Source organism: Salvelinus fontinalis, unplaced genomic scaffold (genome assembly GCF_029448725.1).
Source record: "Salvelinus fontinalis isolate EN_2023a unplaced genomic scaffold, ASM2944872v1 scaffold_0869, whole genome shotgun sequence".
Lineage (NCBI taxonomy): Eukaryota > Metazoa > Chordata > Actinopteri > Salmoniformes > Salmonidae > Salvelinus > Salvelinus fontinalis.
Genome location: NW_026601078.1, coordinates 1 through 17139, shown reverse-complemented (window position 1 = coordinate 17139; position 17139 = coordinate 1). Strand labels below are relative to the sequence as shown.

The 17139-nt window shown below is 39.9% G+C and overlaps 19 non-coding genes across 19 annotated transcripts; all 19 read right to left on the bottom strand.

The window, feature by feature from the left end:
- Positions 1-896: 896 nt before the first annotated feature.
- trnat-cgu (transfer RNA threonine (anticodon CGU)) lies at positions 897-968 on the bottom strand. Its single transcript has one exon. It is a non-coding gene; the product is annotated as a tRNA-Thr (tRNA).
- A 465-nt stretch (positions 969-1433) lies between these two features.
- trnaa-ugc (transfer RNA alanine (anticodon UGC)) lies at positions 1434-1505 on the bottom strand. The gene has a single exon. It is a non-coding gene; the product is annotated as a tRNA-Ala (tRNA).
- Positions 1506-2652: 1147 nt separating this feature from the next.
- On the bottom strand, positions 2653-2724 carry trnat-cgu (transfer RNA threonine (anticodon CGU)). Its single transcript has one exon. It is a non-coding gene; the product is annotated as a tRNA-Thr (tRNA).
- Positions 2725-3189: 465 nt separating this feature from the next.
- On the bottom strand, positions 3190-3261 carry trnaa-ugc (transfer RNA alanine (anticodon UGC)). The gene has a single exon. It is a non-coding gene; the product is annotated as a tRNA-Ala (tRNA).
- Positions 3262-4408: 1147 nt separating this feature from the next.
- Positions 4409-4480, bottom strand: trnat-cgu (transfer RNA threonine (anticodon CGU)). The gene has a single exon. It is a non-coding gene; the product is annotated as a tRNA-Thr (tRNA).
- A 465-nt stretch (positions 4481-4945) lies between these two features.
- trnaa-ugc (transfer RNA alanine (anticodon UGC)) lies at positions 4946-5017 on the bottom strand. The gene has a single exon. It is a non-coding gene; the product is annotated as a tRNA-Ala (tRNA).
- Positions 5018-6164: 1147 nt separating this feature from the next.
- On the bottom strand, positions 6165-6236 carry trnat-cgu (transfer RNA threonine (anticodon CGU)). Its single transcript has one exon. It is a non-coding gene; the product is annotated as a tRNA-Thr (tRNA).
- A 465-nt stretch (positions 6237-6701) lies between these two features.
- Positions 6702-6773, bottom strand: trnaa-ugc (transfer RNA alanine (anticodon UGC)). Its single transcript has one exon. It is a non-coding gene; the product is annotated as a tRNA-Ala (tRNA).
- A 1147-nt stretch (positions 6774-7920) lies between these two features.
- Positions 7921-7992, bottom strand: trnat-cgu (transfer RNA threonine (anticodon CGU)). The gene has a single exon. It is a non-coding gene; the product is annotated as a tRNA-Thr (tRNA).
- Positions 7993-8457: 465 nt separating this feature from the next.
- On the bottom strand, positions 8458-8529 carry trnaa-ugc (transfer RNA alanine (anticodon UGC)). The gene has a single exon. It is a non-coding gene; the product is annotated as a tRNA-Ala (tRNA).
- Positions 8530-9676: 1147 nt separating this feature from the next.
- Positions 9677-9748, bottom strand: trnat-cgu (transfer RNA threonine (anticodon CGU)). Its single transcript has one exon. It is a non-coding gene; the product is annotated as a tRNA-Thr (tRNA).
- Positions 9749-10213: 465 nt separating this feature from the next.
- Positions 10214-10285, bottom strand: trnaa-ugc (transfer RNA alanine (anticodon UGC)). Its single transcript has one exon. It is a non-coding gene; the product is annotated as a tRNA-Ala (tRNA).
- Positions 10286-11432: 1147 nt separating this feature from the next.
- On the bottom strand, positions 11433-11504 carry trnat-cgu (transfer RNA threonine (anticodon CGU)). The gene has a single exon. It is a non-coding gene; the product is annotated as a tRNA-Thr (tRNA).
- A 465-nt stretch (positions 11505-11969) lies between these two features.
- trnaa-ugc (transfer RNA alanine (anticodon UGC)) lies at positions 11970-12041 on the bottom strand. The gene has a single exon. It is a non-coding gene; the product is annotated as a tRNA-Ala (tRNA).
- A 1147-nt stretch (positions 12042-13188) lies between these two features.
- Positions 13189-13260, bottom strand: trnat-cgu (transfer RNA threonine (anticodon CGU)). Its single transcript has one exon. It is a non-coding gene; the product is annotated as a tRNA-Thr (tRNA).
- A 465-nt stretch (positions 13261-13725) lies between these two features.
- On the bottom strand, positions 13726-13797 carry trnaa-ugc (transfer RNA alanine (anticodon UGC)). Its single transcript has one exon. It is a non-coding gene; the product is annotated as a tRNA-Ala (tRNA).
- Positions 13798-14944: 1147 nt separating this feature from the next.
- On the bottom strand, positions 14945-15016 carry trnat-cgu (transfer RNA threonine (anticodon CGU)). The gene has a single exon. It is a non-coding gene; the product is annotated as a tRNA-Thr (tRNA).
- A 465-nt stretch (positions 15017-15481) lies between these two features.
- Positions 15482-15553, bottom strand: trnaa-ugc (transfer RNA alanine (anticodon UGC)). Its single transcript has one exon. It is a non-coding gene; the product is annotated as a tRNA-Ala (tRNA).
- Positions 15554-16700: 1147 nt separating this feature from the next.
- trnat-cgu (transfer RNA threonine (anticodon CGU)) lies at positions 16701-16772 on the bottom strand. Its single transcript has one exon. It is a non-coding gene; the product is annotated as a tRNA-Thr (tRNA).
- Between the last annotated feature and the right edge of the window lie 367 nt (positions 16773-17139).

Genomic DNA, 17139 nt, shown 5'->3' with positions numbered 1-17139 from the left:
AGGCCATAGTAGCGAATGAATTATAATTTAGCAAATTAACACTGGTGTGATAGATGAGCAGATGATGATGTGCAAGTAGAAATACTGGTGTGCAAAAGAGCAGAAAGTAAATAAAAACCAAATGGGGATGAGGTAGGTAGATTGGGTGGGCTATTTACAGATGGGCTATCTACAGCTGCAGTGATCGGTTAGCTGCTCAGATAGCTGATGTTTAAAGTTAGTGAGGGAAATATAAGTCTCCATCCAGCTTCAGCGATTTTTGCAATTCGTTCCAGTCATTGGCAGCAGAGAACTGGAAGGAAAGGCGGCCAAAGGAGGTGTTGGTTTTGGGGATGACCAGTGAGATATACCTGCTGGAGCGCGTGCTACGGGTGGGTGTTGTTATCGTGACCAGTAAGCTGAGATAAGGCGGAGCTTGACCTAGCATAGACTTATAGATGACCTGGAGCCAGTGGGTCTGGCGTGACGAATATGTAACGAGGGCCAGCCGACTAGAGCATACAGGTCGCAGTGGCCATATCAATACAATTAACTCTTTCTTTACACTGTTCTAATGAAAGTACATTTCCATAATAACAGCTATCTTCCGTAAACATCGAACAAGGATTGAACCCATGTGCTTCAGTTTACAAAAATAGATGACTTAGCACATCTATTTCCTTCTTAGAATGTCAACATTCTGGAAAGTGGGAGTTGTGCAAAAGCTAATTTAACAACTAAATAAACTCAGCAGAGAAGTCGGGCATTAACTTTGGACCGCATACATGTTAAGTATTGGCTCTAACGTAGAGACACATCCCCTTTCTCTAGTAGTTGCGATGCCACATTGAACAACTTGCTTTTTCTACAGTGCTGCAATGAGAGTACATTTCAATGGTATCAGATGTCTTTCATGAAGGCACGGATGGGATTTGAACCCATGATCTTTGGCTTACGAGACCGACGTCTTACCACTTGGCCACCATGCCTACCTATACAACGATGTATATCAACATTCTGGAAAGTAGTAGTTGTGTAACTGTGAATTTGGCAAACAAATAAATTCAGTGGAGAATCTTGGGATTGAACAGAGGACCTCAAACATATACAGCATGCACTCCCCCTCTGAGCTTCCATCCCATTTCATTTACTGAGAAAATGGAATATTAATTCAATATACTTTTTATATACACCACTCCATTGAAACTACAATGAAATGATAGCAGCAATTCTTAAAACAGTTACGGACAGGGATCGAACACATGAACTTCAGTTTTTGAAAATTATGTCATAAAAGTTGGCAACCATGCCACTTCTGTTCTATAAATGTGCGAACAGGGATTGAAAGCATGTTCTTCAGAATACAAGACCAAATGATTTAGCACATCTCTGTTTCCTGCCAAGAATTTCAACATTCTGGAAAGCAGGTTTTGGGTCAATGCAAATATGTAAGTTGAAGAAGCTGGGGATTGAACCCAGGACCTCATACATGCAAAGCATGCGCTCTACCACTGAGCTACATCCCCTTTGTGGGAAATATTAAAATGTTTCTTTTTTTGTATTATTTTACCTTTATTTACCCGGAAAGCTTGTGGAGAACAAGTTCTCATTTACAACTACTACCTGGCTAAGATAAAGCAAAGCAGTGCAACACAAACAACAACACAGAGTTACACATTTAGAATAAACAAACGTACAGTCAATTACATAATAGTAGAAAAAAAAGAATGTCTATACATAGTGTTTGCAAATGTCGTGAGGAGGTAAGGCAATAAATATGCCATATTAGCGAATGAATTATAATTTAGCAAATTAACACTGGTGTGATAGATGAGCAGATGATGATGTGCAAGTAGAAATACTGGTGTGCAAAAGAGCAGAAAGTAAATAAAAACCAAATGGGGATGAAGTAGGTAGATTGGGTGGGCTATTTACAGATGGGCTATCTACAGCTGCAGTGATCGGTTAGCTGCTCAGATAGCTGATGTTTAAAGTTAGTGAGGGAAATATAAGTCTCCATCCAGCTTCAGCGATTTTTGCAATTAGTTCCAGTCATTGGCAGCAGAGAACTGGAAGGAAAGGAGGCCAAAGGAGGCGTTGGTTTTGGGGATGACCAGTGAGATATACCTGCTGGAGCGCGTGCTACGGGTGGGTGTTGTTATCGTGACCAGTAAGCTGAGATAAGGCGGAGCTTGACCTAGCATAGACTTATAGATGACCTGGAGCCAGTGGGTCTGGCGTGACGAATATGTAACGAGGGCCAGCCGACTAGAGCATACAGGTCGCAGTGGCCATATCAATACAATTAACTGTTTCTTTACACTGTTCTAATGAAAGTACATTTCCATAATAACAGCTATCTTCCGTAAACATCGAACAAGGATTGAACCCATGTGCTTCAGTTTACAAAAATAGATGACTTAGCACATCTATTTCCTTCTTAGAATGTCAACATTCTGGAAAGTGGGAGTTGTGCAAAAGCTAATTTAACAACTAAATAGACTCAGCAGAGAAGTCAGGGATTAACTTTGGACCGCATACATGTTAAGTATTGGCTCTAACGTAGAGACACATCCCCTTTCTCTAGTAGTTGTGATGCCACATTGAACAACTTGCTTTTTCTACAGTGCTCCAATGAGAGTACATTTCAATGGTATCAGATGTCTTTCATGAAGGCACGGATGGGATTTGAACACATGATCTTCGGTTTACGAGACCGACGCCTTACCACTTGGCCACCATGCCTACCTTTACAACGATGTATATCAACATTCTGGAAAGTAGTAGTTGTGTAACTGTGAATTTGGCAAACAAATAAATTCAGTGGAGAATCTTGGGATTGAACAGAGGACCTCAAACATATACAGCATGCACTCCCCCTCTGAGCTTCCATCCCATTTCATTTACTGAGAAAATGGAATATTAATTCAATATACTTTTTATATACACCACTCCATTGAAACTACAATGAAATGATAGCAGCAATTCTTAAAACAGTTACGGACAGGGATCGAACACATGAACTTCAGTTTTTGAAAATTATGTCATAAAAGTTGGCAACCATGCCACTTCTGTTCTATAAATGTGCGAACAGGGATTGAAAGCATGTTCTTCAGATTACAAGACCAAATGATTTAGCACATCTCTGTTTCCTGCTAAGAATTTCAACATTCTGGAAAGTAGGTTTTGGGTCAATGCAAAAATGTAAATTGGAGAAGCTGGGGATTGAACCCAGGACCTCATACATGCAAAGCATGCGCTCTACCACTGAGCTACATCCCCTTTCTGGGAAATATTAAAATGTTTCTTTTTTTGTATTATTTCACCTTTATTTACCCGGAAAGCTTGTGGAGAACAAGTTCTCATTTACAACTACTACCTGGCTAAGATAAAGCAAAGCAGTGCAACACAAACAACAACACAGAGTTACACATTTAGAATAAACAAACGTACAGTCAATTACATAATAGTAGAAAAAAAAGAATGTCTATACATAGTGTTTGCAAATGTCGTGAGGAGGTAAGGCGATAAATAGGCCATAGTAGCGAATGAATTATAATTTAGCAAATTAACACTGGTGTGATAGATGAGCAGATGATGATGTGCAAGTAGAAATACTGGTGTGCAAAAGAGCAGAAAGTAAATAAAAACCAAATGGGGATGAGGTAGGTAGATTGGGTGGGCTATTTACAGATGGGCTATCTACAGCTGCAGTGATCGGTTAGCTGCTCAGATAGCTGATGTTTAAAGTTAGTGAGGGAAATATAAGTCTCCATCCAGCTTCAGCGATTTTTGCAATTAGTTCCAGTCATTGGCAGCAGAGAACTGGAAGGAAAGGAGGCCAAAGGAGGCGTTGGTTTTGGGGATGACCAGTGAGATATACCTGCTGGAGCGCGTGCTACGGGTGGGTGTTGTTATCGTGACCAGTAAGCTGAGATAAGGCGGAGCTTGACCTAGCATAGACTTATAGATGACCTGGAGCCAGTGGGTCTGGCGTGACGAATATGTAACGAGGGCCAGCCGACTAGAGCATACAGGTCGCAGTGGCCATATCAATACAATTAACTGTTTCTTTACACTGTTCTAATGAAAGTACATTTCCATAATAACAGCTATCTTCCGTAAACATCGAACAAGGATTGAACCCATGTGCTTCAGTTTACAAAAATAGATGACTTAGCACATCTATTTCCTTCTTAGAATGTCAACATTCTGGAAAGTGGGAGTTGTGCAAAAGCTAATTTAACAACTAAATAGACTCGGCAGAGAAGTCAGGGATTAACTTTGGACTGCATACATGTTAAGTATTGGCTCTAACGTAGAGACACATCCCCTTTCTCTAGTAGTTGTGATGCCACATTGAACAACTTGCTTTTTCTACAGTGCTCCAATGAGAGTACATTTCAATGGTATCAGATGTCTTTCATGAAGGCACGGATGGGATTTGAACACATGATCTTCGGTTTACGAGACCGACGCCTTACCACTTGGCCACCATGCCTACCTTTACAACGATGTATATCAACATTCTGGAAAGTAGTAGTTGTGTAACTGTGAATTTGGCAAACAAATAAATTCAGTGGAGAATCTTGGGATTGAACAGAGGACCTCAAACATATACAGCATGCACTCCCCCTCTGAGCTTCCATCCCATTTCATTTACTGAGAAAATGGAATATTAATTCAATATACTTTTTATATACACCACTCCATTGAAACTACAATGAAATGATAGCAGCAATTCTTAAAACAGTTACGGACAGGGATCGAACACATGAACTTCAGTTTTTGAAAATTATGTCATAAAAGTTGGCAACCATGCCACTTCTGTTCTATAAATGTGCGAACAGGGATTGAAAGCATGTTCTTCAGATTACAAGACCAAATGATTTAGCACATCTCTGTTTCCTGCTAAGAATTTCAACATTCTGGAAAGTAGGTTTTGGGTCAATGCAAAAATGTAAATTGGAGAAGCTGGGGATTGAACCCAGGACCTCATACATGCAAAGCATGCGCTCTACCACTGAGCTACATCCCCTTTCTGGGAAATATTAAAATGTTTCTTTTTTTGTATTATTTCACCTTTATTTACCCGGAAAGCTTGTGGAGAACAAGTTCTCATTTACAACTACTACCTGGCTAAGATAAAGCAAAGCAGTGCAACACAAACAACAACACAGAGTTACACATTTAGAATAAACAAACGTACAGTCAATTACATAATAGTAGAAAAAAAAGAATGTCTATACATAGTGTTTGCAAATGTCGTGAGGAGGTAAGGCGATAAATAGGCCATAGTAGCGAATGAATTATAATTTAGCAAATTAACACTGGTGTGATAGATGAGCAGATGATGATGTGCAAGTAGAAATACTGGTGTGCAAAAGAGCAGAAAGTAAATAAAAACCAAATGGGGATGAGGTAGGTAGATTGGGTGGGCTATTTACAGATGGGCTATCTACAGCTGCAGTGATCGGTTAGCTGCTCAGATAGCTGATGTTTAAAGTTAGTGAGGGAAATATAAGTCTCCATCCAGCTTCAGCGATTTTTGCAATTCGTTCCAGTCATTGGCAGCAGAGAACTGGAAGGAAAGGCGGCCAAAGGAGGTGTTGGTTTTGGGGATGACCAGTGAGATATACCTGCTGGAGCGCGTGCTACGGGTGGGTGTTGTTATCGTGACCAGTAAGCTGAGATAAGGCGGAGCTTGACCTAGCATAGACTTATAGATGACCTGGAGCCAGTGGGTCTGGCGTGACGAATATGTAACGAGGGCCAGCCGACTAGAGCATACAGGTCGCAGTGGCCATATCAATACAATTAACTCTTTCTTTACACTGTTCTAATGAAAGTACATTTCCATAATAACAGCTATCTTCCGTAAACATCGAACAAGGATTGAACCCATGTGCTTCAGTTTACAAAAATAGATGACTTAGCACATCTATTTCCTTCTTAGAATGTCAACATTCTGGAAAGTGGGAGTTGTGCAAAAGCTAATTTAACAACTAAATAAACTCAGCAGAGAAGTCGGGCATTAACTTTGGACCGCATACATGTTAAGTATTGGCTCTAACGTAGAGACACATCCCCTTTCTCTAGTAGTTGTGATAACACATTGAAAAACTAGCTTTATCTACAGTGCTCAAATGAGAGTATATTTCAATGGTATCAGATGTCTTTAATGAAGGCACGGATGGGATTTGAACCCATGATCTTCGGTTTACGAGACCGACGCCTTACCACTTGGCCACCATGCCTACCTTTTCAAGGATGTATATCAACATTCTGGAAAGTAGTAGTTGTGTAACTGTGAATTTGGCAAACAAATAAATTCAGTGGAGAATCTTGGGATTGAACAGAGGACCTCAAACATATACAGCATGCACTCCCCCTCTGAGCTTCCAGCCCATTTCATTTACTGAGAAAATGGAATATTAATTCAATATACTTTTTATATACACCACTCCATTGAAACTACAATGAAATGATAGCAGCAATTCTTAAAACAGTTACGGACAGGGATCGAACACATGAACTTCAGTTTTTGAAAATTATGTCATAAAAGTTGGCAACCATGCCACTTCTGTTCTATAAATGTGCGAACAGGGATTGAAAGCATGTTCTTCAGATTACAAGACCAAATGATTTAGCACATCTCTGTTTCCTGCTAAGAATTTCAACATTCTGGAAAGTAGGTTTTGGGTCAATGCAAAAATGTAAATTGGAGAAGCTGGGGATTGAACCCAGGACCTCATACATGCAAAGCATGCGCTCTACCACTGAGCTACATCCCCTTTCTGGGAAATATTAAAATGTTTCTTTTTTTGTATTATTTCACCTTTATTTACCCGGAAAGCTTGTGGAGAACAAGTTCTCATTTACAACTACTACCTGGCTAAGATAAAGCAAAGCAGTGCAACACAAACAACAACACAGAGTTACACATTTAGAATAAACAAACGTACAGTCAATTACATAATAGTAGAAAAAAAAGAATGTCTATACATAGTGTTTGCAAATGTCGTGAGGAGGTAAGGCGATAAATAGGCCATAGTAGCGAATGAATTATAATTTAGCAAATTAACACTGGTGTGATAGATGAGCAGATGATGATGTGCAAGTAGAAATACTGGTGTGCAAAAGAGCAGAAAGTAAATAAAAACCAAATGGGGATGAGGTAGGTAGATTGGGTGGGCTATTTACAGATGGGCTATCTACAGCTGCAGTGATCGGTTAGCTGCTCAGATAGCTGATGTTTAAAGTTAGTGAGGGAAATATAAGTCTCCATCCAGCTTCAGCGATTTTTGCAATTCGTTCCAGTCATTGGCAGCAGAGAACTGGAAGGAAAGGCGGCCAAAGGAGGTGTTGGTTTTGGGGATGACCAGTGAGATATACCTGCTGGAGCGCGTGCTACGGGTGGGTGTTGTTATCGTGACCAGTAAGCTGAGATAAGGCGGAGCTTGACCTAGCATAGACTTATAGATGACCTGGAGCCAGTGGGTCTGGCGTGACGAATATGTAACGAGGGCCAGCCGACTAGAGCATACAGGTCGCAGTGGCCATATCAATACAATTAACTCTTTCTTTACACTGTTCTAATGAAAGTACATTTCCATAATAACAGCTATCTTCCGTAAACATCGAACAAGGATTGAACCCATGTGCTTCAGTTTACAAAAATAGATGACTTAGCACATCTATTTCCTTCTTAGAATGTCAACATTCTGGAAAGTGGGAGTTGTGCAAAAGCTAATTTAACAACTAAATAAACTCAGCAGAGAAGTCGGGCATTAACTTTGGACCGCATACATGTTAAGTATTGGCTCTAACGTAGAGACACATCCCCTTTCTCTAGTAGTTGTGATAACACATTGAAAAACTAGCTTTATCTACAGTGCTCAAATGAGAGTACATTTCAATGGTATCAGATGTCTTTAATGAAGGCACGGATGGGATTTGAACCCATGATCTTCGGTTTACGAGACCGACGCCTTACCACTTGGCCACCATGCCTACCTTTTCAAGGATGTATATCAACATTCTGGAAAGTAGTAGTTGTGTAACTGTGAATTTGGCAAACAAATAAATTCAGTGGAGAATCTTGGGATTGAACAGAGGACCTCAAACATATACAGCATGCACTCCCCCTCTGAGCTTCCATCCCATTTCATTTACTGAGAAAATGGAATATTAATTCAATATACTTTTTATATACACCACTCCATTGAAACTACAATGAAATGATAGCAGCAATTCTTAAAACAGTTACGGACAGGGATCGAACACATGAACTTCAGTTTTTGAAAATTATGTCATAAAAGTTGGCAACCATGCCACTTCTGTTCTATAAATGTGCGAACAGGGATTGAAAGCATGTTCTTCAGATTACAAGACCAAATGATTTAGCACATCTCTGTTTCCTGCTAAGAATTTCAACATTCTAGAAAGTAGGTTTTGGGTCAATGCAAAAATGTAAATTGGAGAAGCTGGGGATTGAACCCAGGACCTCATACATGCAAAGCATGCGCTCTACCACTGAGCTACATCCCCTTTCTGGGAAATATTAAAATGTTTCTTTTTTTGTATTATTTCACCTTTATTTACCCGGAAAGCTTGTGGAGAACAAGTTCTCATTTACAACTACTACCTGGCTAAGATAAAGCAAAGCAGTGCAACACAAACAACAACACAGAGTTACACATTTAGAATAAACAAACGTACAGTCAATTACATAATAGTAGAAAAAAAAGAATGTCTATACATAGTGTTTGCAAATGTCGTGAGGAGGTAAGGCAATAAATAGGCCATAGTAGCGAATGAATTACAATTTAGCAAATTAACACTGGTGTGATAGATGAGCAGATGATGATGTCCAAGTAGAAATACTGGTGTGCAAAAGAGCAGAAAGTAAATAAAAACCAAATGGGGATGAGGTAGGTAGATTGGGTGGGCTATTTACAGATGGGCTATGTACAGCTGCAGTGATCGGTTAGCTGCTCAGATAGCTGATGTTTAAAGTTAGTGAGGGAAATATAAGTCTCCATCCAGCTTCAGCGATTTTTGCAATTCGTTCCAGTCATTGGCAGCAGAGAACTGGAAGGAAAGGCGGCCAAAGGAGGTGTTGGTTTTGGGGATGACCAGTGAGATATACCTGCTGGAGCGCGTGCTACGGGTGGGTGTTGTTATCGTGACCAGTAAGCTGAGATAAGGCGGAGCTTGACCTAGCATAGACTTATAGATGACCTGGAGCCAGTGGGTCTGGCGTGACGAATATGTAACGAGGGCCAGCCGACTAGAGCATACAGGTCGCAGTGGCCATATCAATACAATTAACTGTTTCTTTACACTGTTCTAATGAAAGTACATTTCCATAATAACAGCTATCTTCCGTAAACATCGAACAAGGATTGAACCCATGTGCTTCAGTTGACAAAAATAGATGACTTAGCACATCTATTTCCTTCTTAGAATGTCAACATTCTGGAAAGTGGGAGTTGTGCAAAAGCTAATTTAACAACTAAATACACGCGGCAGAGAAGTCAGGGATTAACTTTGGACTGCATGCATGTTAAGTATTGGCTCTAACGTAGAGACACATCCCCTTTCTCTAGTAGTTGTGATGCCACATTGAACAACTTGCTTTTTCTACAGTGCTGCAATGAGAGTACATTTCAATGGTATCAGATGTCTTTCATGAAGGCACGGATGGGATTTGAACCCATGATCTTTGGTTTACGAGACCGACGTCTTACCACTTGGCCACCATGCCTACCTATACAACGATGTATATCAACATTCTGGAAAGTAGTAGTTGTGTAACTGTGAATTTGGCAAACAAATAAATTCAGTGGAGAATCTTGGGATTGAACAGAGGACCTCAAACATATACAGCATGCACTCCCCCTCTGAGCTTCCATCCCATTTCATTTACTGAGAAAATGGAATATTAATTCAATATACTTTTTATATACACCACTCCATTGAAACTACAATGAAATGATAGCAGCAATTCTTAAAACAGTTACGGACAGGGATCGAACACATGAACTTCAGTTTTTGAAAATTATGTCATAAAAGTTGGCAACCATGCCACTTCTGTTCTATAAATGTGCAAACAGGGATTGAAAGCATGTTCTTCAGATTACAAGACCAAATGATTTAGCACATCTCTGTTTCCTGCTAAGAATTTCAACATTCTGGAAAGTAGGTTTTGGGTCAATGCAAAAATGTAAATTGGAGAAGCTGGGGATTGAACCCAGGACCTCATACATGCAAAGCATGCGCTCTACCACTGAGCTACATCCCCTTTCTGGGAAATATTAAAATGTTTCTTTTTTTGTATTATTTCACCTTTATTTACCCGGAAAGCTTGTGGAGAACAAGTTCTCATTTACAACTACTACCTGGCTAAGATAAAGCAAAGCAGTGCAACACAAACAACAACACAGAGTTACACATTTAGAATAAACAAACGTACAGTCAATTACATAATAGTAGAAAAAAAAGAATGTCTATACATAGTGTTTGCAAATGTCGTGAGGAGGTAAGGCGATAAATAGGCCATAGTAGCGAATGAATTATAATTTAGCAAATTAACACTGGTGTGATAGATGAGCAGATGATGATGTGCAAGTAGAAATACTGGTGTGCAAAAGAGCAGAAAGTAAATAAAAACCAAATGGGGATGAGGTAGGTAGATTGGGTGGGCTATTTACAGATGGGCTATCTACAGCTGCAGTGATCGGTTAGCTGCTCAGATAGCTGATGTTTAAAGTTAGTGAGGGAAATATAAGTCTCCATCCAGCTTCAGCGATTTTTGCAATTCGTTCCAGTCATTGGCAGCAGAGAACTGGAAGGAAAGGCGGCCAAAGGAGGTGTTGGTTTTGGGGATGACCAGTGAGATATACCTGCTGGAGCGCGTGCTACGGGTGGGTGTTGTTATCGTGACCAGTAAGCTGAGATAAGGCGGAGCTTGACCTAGCATAGACTTATAGATGACCTGGAGCCAGTGGGTCTGGCGTGACGAATATGTAACGAGGGCCAGCCGACTAGAGCATACAGGTCGCAGTGGCCATATCAATACAATTAACTCTTTCTTTACACTGTTCTAATGAAAGTACATTTCCATAATAACAGTTATCTTCTGTAAACATCGAACAAGGATTGAACCCATGTGCTTCAGTTTACAAAAATAGATGACTTAGCACATCTATTTCCTTCTTAGAATGTCAACATTCTGGAAAGTGGGAGTTGTGCAAAAGCTAATTTAACAACTAAATAAACTCAGCAGAGAAGTCGGGCATTAACTTTGGACCGCATACATGTTAAGTATTGGCTCTAACGTAGAGACACATCCCCTTTCTCTAGTAGTTGTGATAACACATTGAAAAACTAGCTTTATCTACAGTGCTCAAATGAGAGTATATTTCAATGGTATCAGATGTCTTTAATGAAGGCACGGATGGGATTTGAACCCATGATCTTCGGTTTACGAGACCGACGCCTTACCACTTGGCCACCATGCCTACCTTTTCAAGGATGTATATCAACATTCTGGAAAGTAGTAGTTGTGTAACTGTGAATTTGGCAAACAAATAAATTCAGTGGAGAATCTTGGGATTGAACAGAGGACCTCAAACATATACAGCATGCACTCCCCCTCTGAGCTTCCAGCCCATTTCATTTACTGAGAAAATGGAATATTAATTCAATATACTTTTTATATACACCACTCCATTGAAACTACAATGAAATGATAGCAGCAATTCTTAAAACAGTTACGGACAGGGATCGAACACATGAACTTCAGTTTTTGAAAATTATGTCATAAAAGTTGGCAACCATGCCACTTCTGTTCTATAAATGTGCGAACAGGGATTGAAAGCATGTTCTTCAGATTACAAGACCAAATGATTTAGCACATCTCTGTTTCCTGCTAAGAATTTCAACATTCTGGAAAGTAGGTTTTGGGTCAATGCAAAAATGTAAATTGGAGAAGCTGGGGATTGAACCCAGGACCTCATACATGCAAAGCATGCGCTCTACCACTGAGCTACATCCCCTTTCTGGGAAATATTAAAATGTTTCTTTTTTTGTATTATTTCACCTTTATTTACCCGGAAAGCTTGTGGAGAACAAGTTCTCATTTACAACTACTACCTGGCTAAGATAAAGCAAAGCAGTGCAACACAAACAACAACACAGAGTTACACATTTAGAATAAACAAACGTACAGTCAATTACATAATAGTAGAAAAAAAAGAATGTCTATACATAGTGTTTGCAAATGTCGTGAGGAGGTAAGGCGATAAATAGGCCATAGTAGCGAATGAATTATAATTTAGCAAATTAACACTGGTGTGATAGATGAGCAGATGATGATGTGCAAGTAGAAATACTGGTGTGCAAAAGAGCAGAAAGTAAATAAAAACCAAATGGGGATGAGGTAGGTAGATTGGGTGGGCTATTTACAGATGGGCTATCTACAGCTGCAGTGATCGGTTAGCTGCTCAGATAGCTGATGTTTAAAGTTAGTGAGGGAAATATAAGTCTCCATCCAGCTTCAGCGATTTTTGCAATTCGTTCCAGTCATTGGCAGCAGAGAACTGGAAGGAAAGGCGGCCAAAGGAGGTGTTGGTTTTGGGGATGACCAGTGAGATATACCTGCTGGAGCGCGTGCTACGGGTGGGTGTTGTTATCGTGACCAGTAAGCTGAGATAAGGCGGAGCTTGACCTAGCATAGACTTATAGATGACCTGGAGCCAGTGGGTCTGGCGTGACGAATATGTAACGAGGGCCAGCCGACTAGAGCATACAGGTCGCAGTGGCCATATCAATACAATTAACTCTTTCTTTACACTGTTCTAATGAAAGTACATTTCCATAATAACAGCTATCTTCCGTAAACATCGAACAAGGATTGAACCCATGTGCTTCAGTTTACAAAAATAGATGACTTAGCACATCTATTTCCTTCTTAGAATGTCAACATTCTGGAAAGTGGGAGTTGTGCAAAAGCTAATTTAACAACTAAATAAACTCAGCAGAGAAGTCGGGCATTAACTTTGGACCGCATACATGTTAAGTATTGGCTCTAACGTAGAGACACATCCCCTTTCTCTAGTAGTTGTGATAACACATTGAAAAACTAGCTTTATCTACAGTGCTCAAATGAGAGTACATTTCAATGGTATCAGATGTCTTTAATGAAGGCACGGATGGGATTTGAACCCATGATCTTCGGTTTACGAGACCGACGCCTTACCACTTGGCCACCATGCCTACCTTTTCAAGGATGTATATCAACATTCTGGAAAGTAGTAGTTGTGTAACTGTGAATTTGGCAAACAAATAAATTCAGTGGAGAATCTTGGGATTGAACAGAGGACCTCAAACATATACAGCATGCACTCCCCCTCTGAGCTTCCATCCCATTTCATTTACTGAGAAAATGGAATATTAATTCAATATACTTTTTATATACACCACTCCATTGAAACTACAATGAAATGATAGCAGCAATTCTTAAAACAGTTACGGACAGGGATCGAACACATGAACATCAGTTTTTGAAAATTATGTCATAAAAGTTGGCAACCATGCCACTTCTGTTCTATAAATGTGCGAACAGGGATTGAAAGCATGTTCTTCAGATTACAAGACCAAATGATTTAGCACATCTCTGTTTCCTGCTAAGAATTTCAACATTCTAGAAAGTAGGTTTTGGGTCAATGCAAAAATGTAAATTGGAGAAGCTGGGGATTGAACCCAGGACCTCATACATGCAAAGCATGCGCTCTACCACTGAGCTACATCCCCTTTCTGGGAAATATTAAAATGTTTCTTTTTTTGTATTATTTCACCTTTATTTACCCGGAAAGCTTGTGGAGAACAAGTTCTCATTTACAACTACTACCTGGCTAAGATAAAGCAAAGCAGTGCAACACAAACAACAACACAGAGTTACACATTTAGAATAAACAAACGTACAGTCAATTACATAATAGTAGAAAAAAAAGAATGTCTATACATAGTGTTTGCAAATGTCGTGAGGAGGTAAGGCAATAAATAGGCCATAGTAGCGAATGAATTACAATTTAGCAAATTAACACTGGTGTGATAGATGAGCAGATGATGATGTCCAAGTAGAAATACTGGTGTGCAAAAGAGCAGAAAGTAAATAAAAACCAAATGGGGATGAGGTAGGTAGATTGGGTGGGCTATTTACAGATGGGCTATGTACAGCTGCAGTGATCGGTTAGCTGCTCAGATAGCTGATGTTTAAAGTTAGTGAGGGAAATATAAGTCTCCATCCAGCTTCAGCGATTTTTGCAATTCGTTCCAGTCATTGGCAGCAGAGAACTGGAAGGAAAGGCGGCCAAAGGAGGTGTTGGTTTTGGGGATGACCAGTGAGATATACCTGCTGGAGCGCGTGCTACGGGTGGGTGTTGTTATCGTGACCAGTAAGCTGAGATAAGGCGGAGCTTGACCTAGCATAGACTTATAGATGACCTGGAGCCAGTGGGTCTGGCGTGACGAATATGTAACGAGGGCCAGCCGACTAGAGCATACAGGTCGCAGTGGCCATATCAATACAATTAACTGTTTCTTTACACTGTTCTAATGAAAGTACATTTCCATAATAACAGCTATCTTCCGTAAACATCGAACAAGGATTGAACCCATGTGCTTCAGTTTACAAAAATAGATGACTTAGCACATCTATTTCCTTCTTAGAATGTCAACATTCTGGAAAGTGGGAGTTGTGCAAAAGCTAATTTAACAACTAAATAGACTCGGCAGAGAAGTCAGGGATTAACTTTGGACTGCATACATGTTAAGTATTGGCTCTAACGTAGAGACACATCCCCTTTCTCTAGTAGTTGTGATGCCACATTGAACAACTTGCTTTTTCTACAGTGCTGCAATGAGAGTACATTTCAATGGTATCAGATGTCTTTCATGAAGGCACGGATGGGATTTGAACCCATGATCTTTGGTTTACGAGACCGACGTCTTACCACTTGGCCACCATGCCTACCTATACAACGATGTATATCAACATTCTGGAAAGTAGTAGTTGTGTAACTGTGAATTTGGCAAACAAATAAATTCAGTGGAGAATCTTGGGATTGAACAGAGGACCTCAAACATATACAGCATGCACTCCCCCTCTGAGCTTCCATCCCATTTCATTTACTGAGAAAATGGAATATTAATTCAATATACTTTTTATATACACCACTCCATTGAAACTACAATGAAATGATAGCAGCAATTCTTAAAACAGTTACGGACAGGGATCGAACACATGAACTTCAGTTTTTGAAAATTATGTCATAAAAGTTGGCAACCATGCCACTTCTGTTCTATAAATGTGCAAACAGGGATTGAAAGCATGTTCTTCAGATTACAAGACCAAATGATTTAGCACATCTCTGTTTCCTGCCAAGAATTTCAACATTCTGGAAAGTAGGTTTTGGGTCAATGCAAAAATGTAAATTGGAGAAGCTGGGGATTGAACCCAGGACCTCATACATGCAAAGCATGCGCTCTACCACTGAGCTACATCCCCTTTCTGGGAAATATTAAAATGTTTCTTTTTTTGTATTATTTCACCTTTATTTACCCGGAAAGCTTGTGGAGAACAAGTTCTCATTTACAACTACTACCTGGCTAAGATAAAGCAAAGCAGTGCAACACAAACAACAACACAGAGTTACACATTTAGAATAAACAAACGTACAGTCAATTACATAATAGTAGAAAAAAAAGAATGTCTATACATAGTGTTTGCAAATGTCGTGAGGAGGTAAGGCAATAAATAGGCCATAGTAGCGAATGAATTACAATTTAGCAAATTAACACTGGTGTGATAGATGAGCAGATGATGATGTGCAAGTAGAAATACTGGTGTGCAAAAGAGCAGAAAGTAAATAAAAACCAAATGGGGATGAGGTAGGTAGATTGGGTGGGCTATTTACAGATGGGCTATCTACAGCTGCAGTGATCGGTTAGCTGCTCAGATAGCTGATGTTTAAAGTTAGTGAGGGAAATATAAGTCTCCATCCAGCTTCAGCGATTTTTGCAATTCGTTCCAGTCATTGGCAGCAGAGAACTGGAAGGAAAGGCGGCCAAAGGAGGTGTTGGTTTTGGGGATGACCAGTGAGATATACCTGCTGGAGCGCGTGCTACGGGTGGGTGTTGTTATCGTGACCAGTAAGCTGAGATAAGGCGGAGCTTGACCTAGCATAGACTTATAGATGACCTGGAGCCAGTGGGTCTGGCGTGACGAATATGTAACGAGGGCCAGCCGACTAGAGCATACAGGTCGCAGTGGCCATATCAATACAATTAACTGTTTCTTTACACTGTTCTAATGAAAGTACATTTCCATAATAACAGCTATCTTCCGTAAACATCGAACAAGGATTGAACCCATGTGCTTCAGTTTACAAAAATAGATGACTTAGCACATCTATTTCCTTCTTAGAATGTCAACATTCTGGAAAGTGGGAGTTGTGCAAAAGCTAATTTAACAACTAAATAAACTCAGCAGAGAAGTCGGGCATTAACTTTGGACCGCATACATGTTAAGTATTGGCTCTAACGTAGAGACACATCCCCTTTCTCTAGTAGTTGTGATAACACATTGAAAAACTAGCTTTTTCTACAGTGCTCAAATGAGAGTACATTTCAATGGTATCAGATGTCTTTAATGAAGGCACGGATGGGATTTGAACCCATGATCTTCGGTTTACGAGACCGACGCCTTACCACTTGGCCACCATGCCTACCTTTTCAAGGATGTATATCAACATTCTGGAAAGTAGTAGTTGTGTAACTGTGAATTTGGCAAACAAATAAATTCAGTGGAGAATCTTGGGATTGAACAGAGGACCTCAAACATATACAGCATGCACTCCCCCTCTGAGCTTCCATCCCATTTCATTTACTGAGAAAATGGAATATTAATTCAATATACTTTTTATATACACCACTCCATTGAAACTACAATGAAATGATAGCAGCAATTCTTAAAACAGTTACGGACAGGGATCGAACACATGAACTTCAGTTTTTGAAAATTATGTCATAAAAGTTGGCAACCATGCCACTTCTGTTCTATAAATGTGCGAACAGGGATTGAAAGCATGTTCT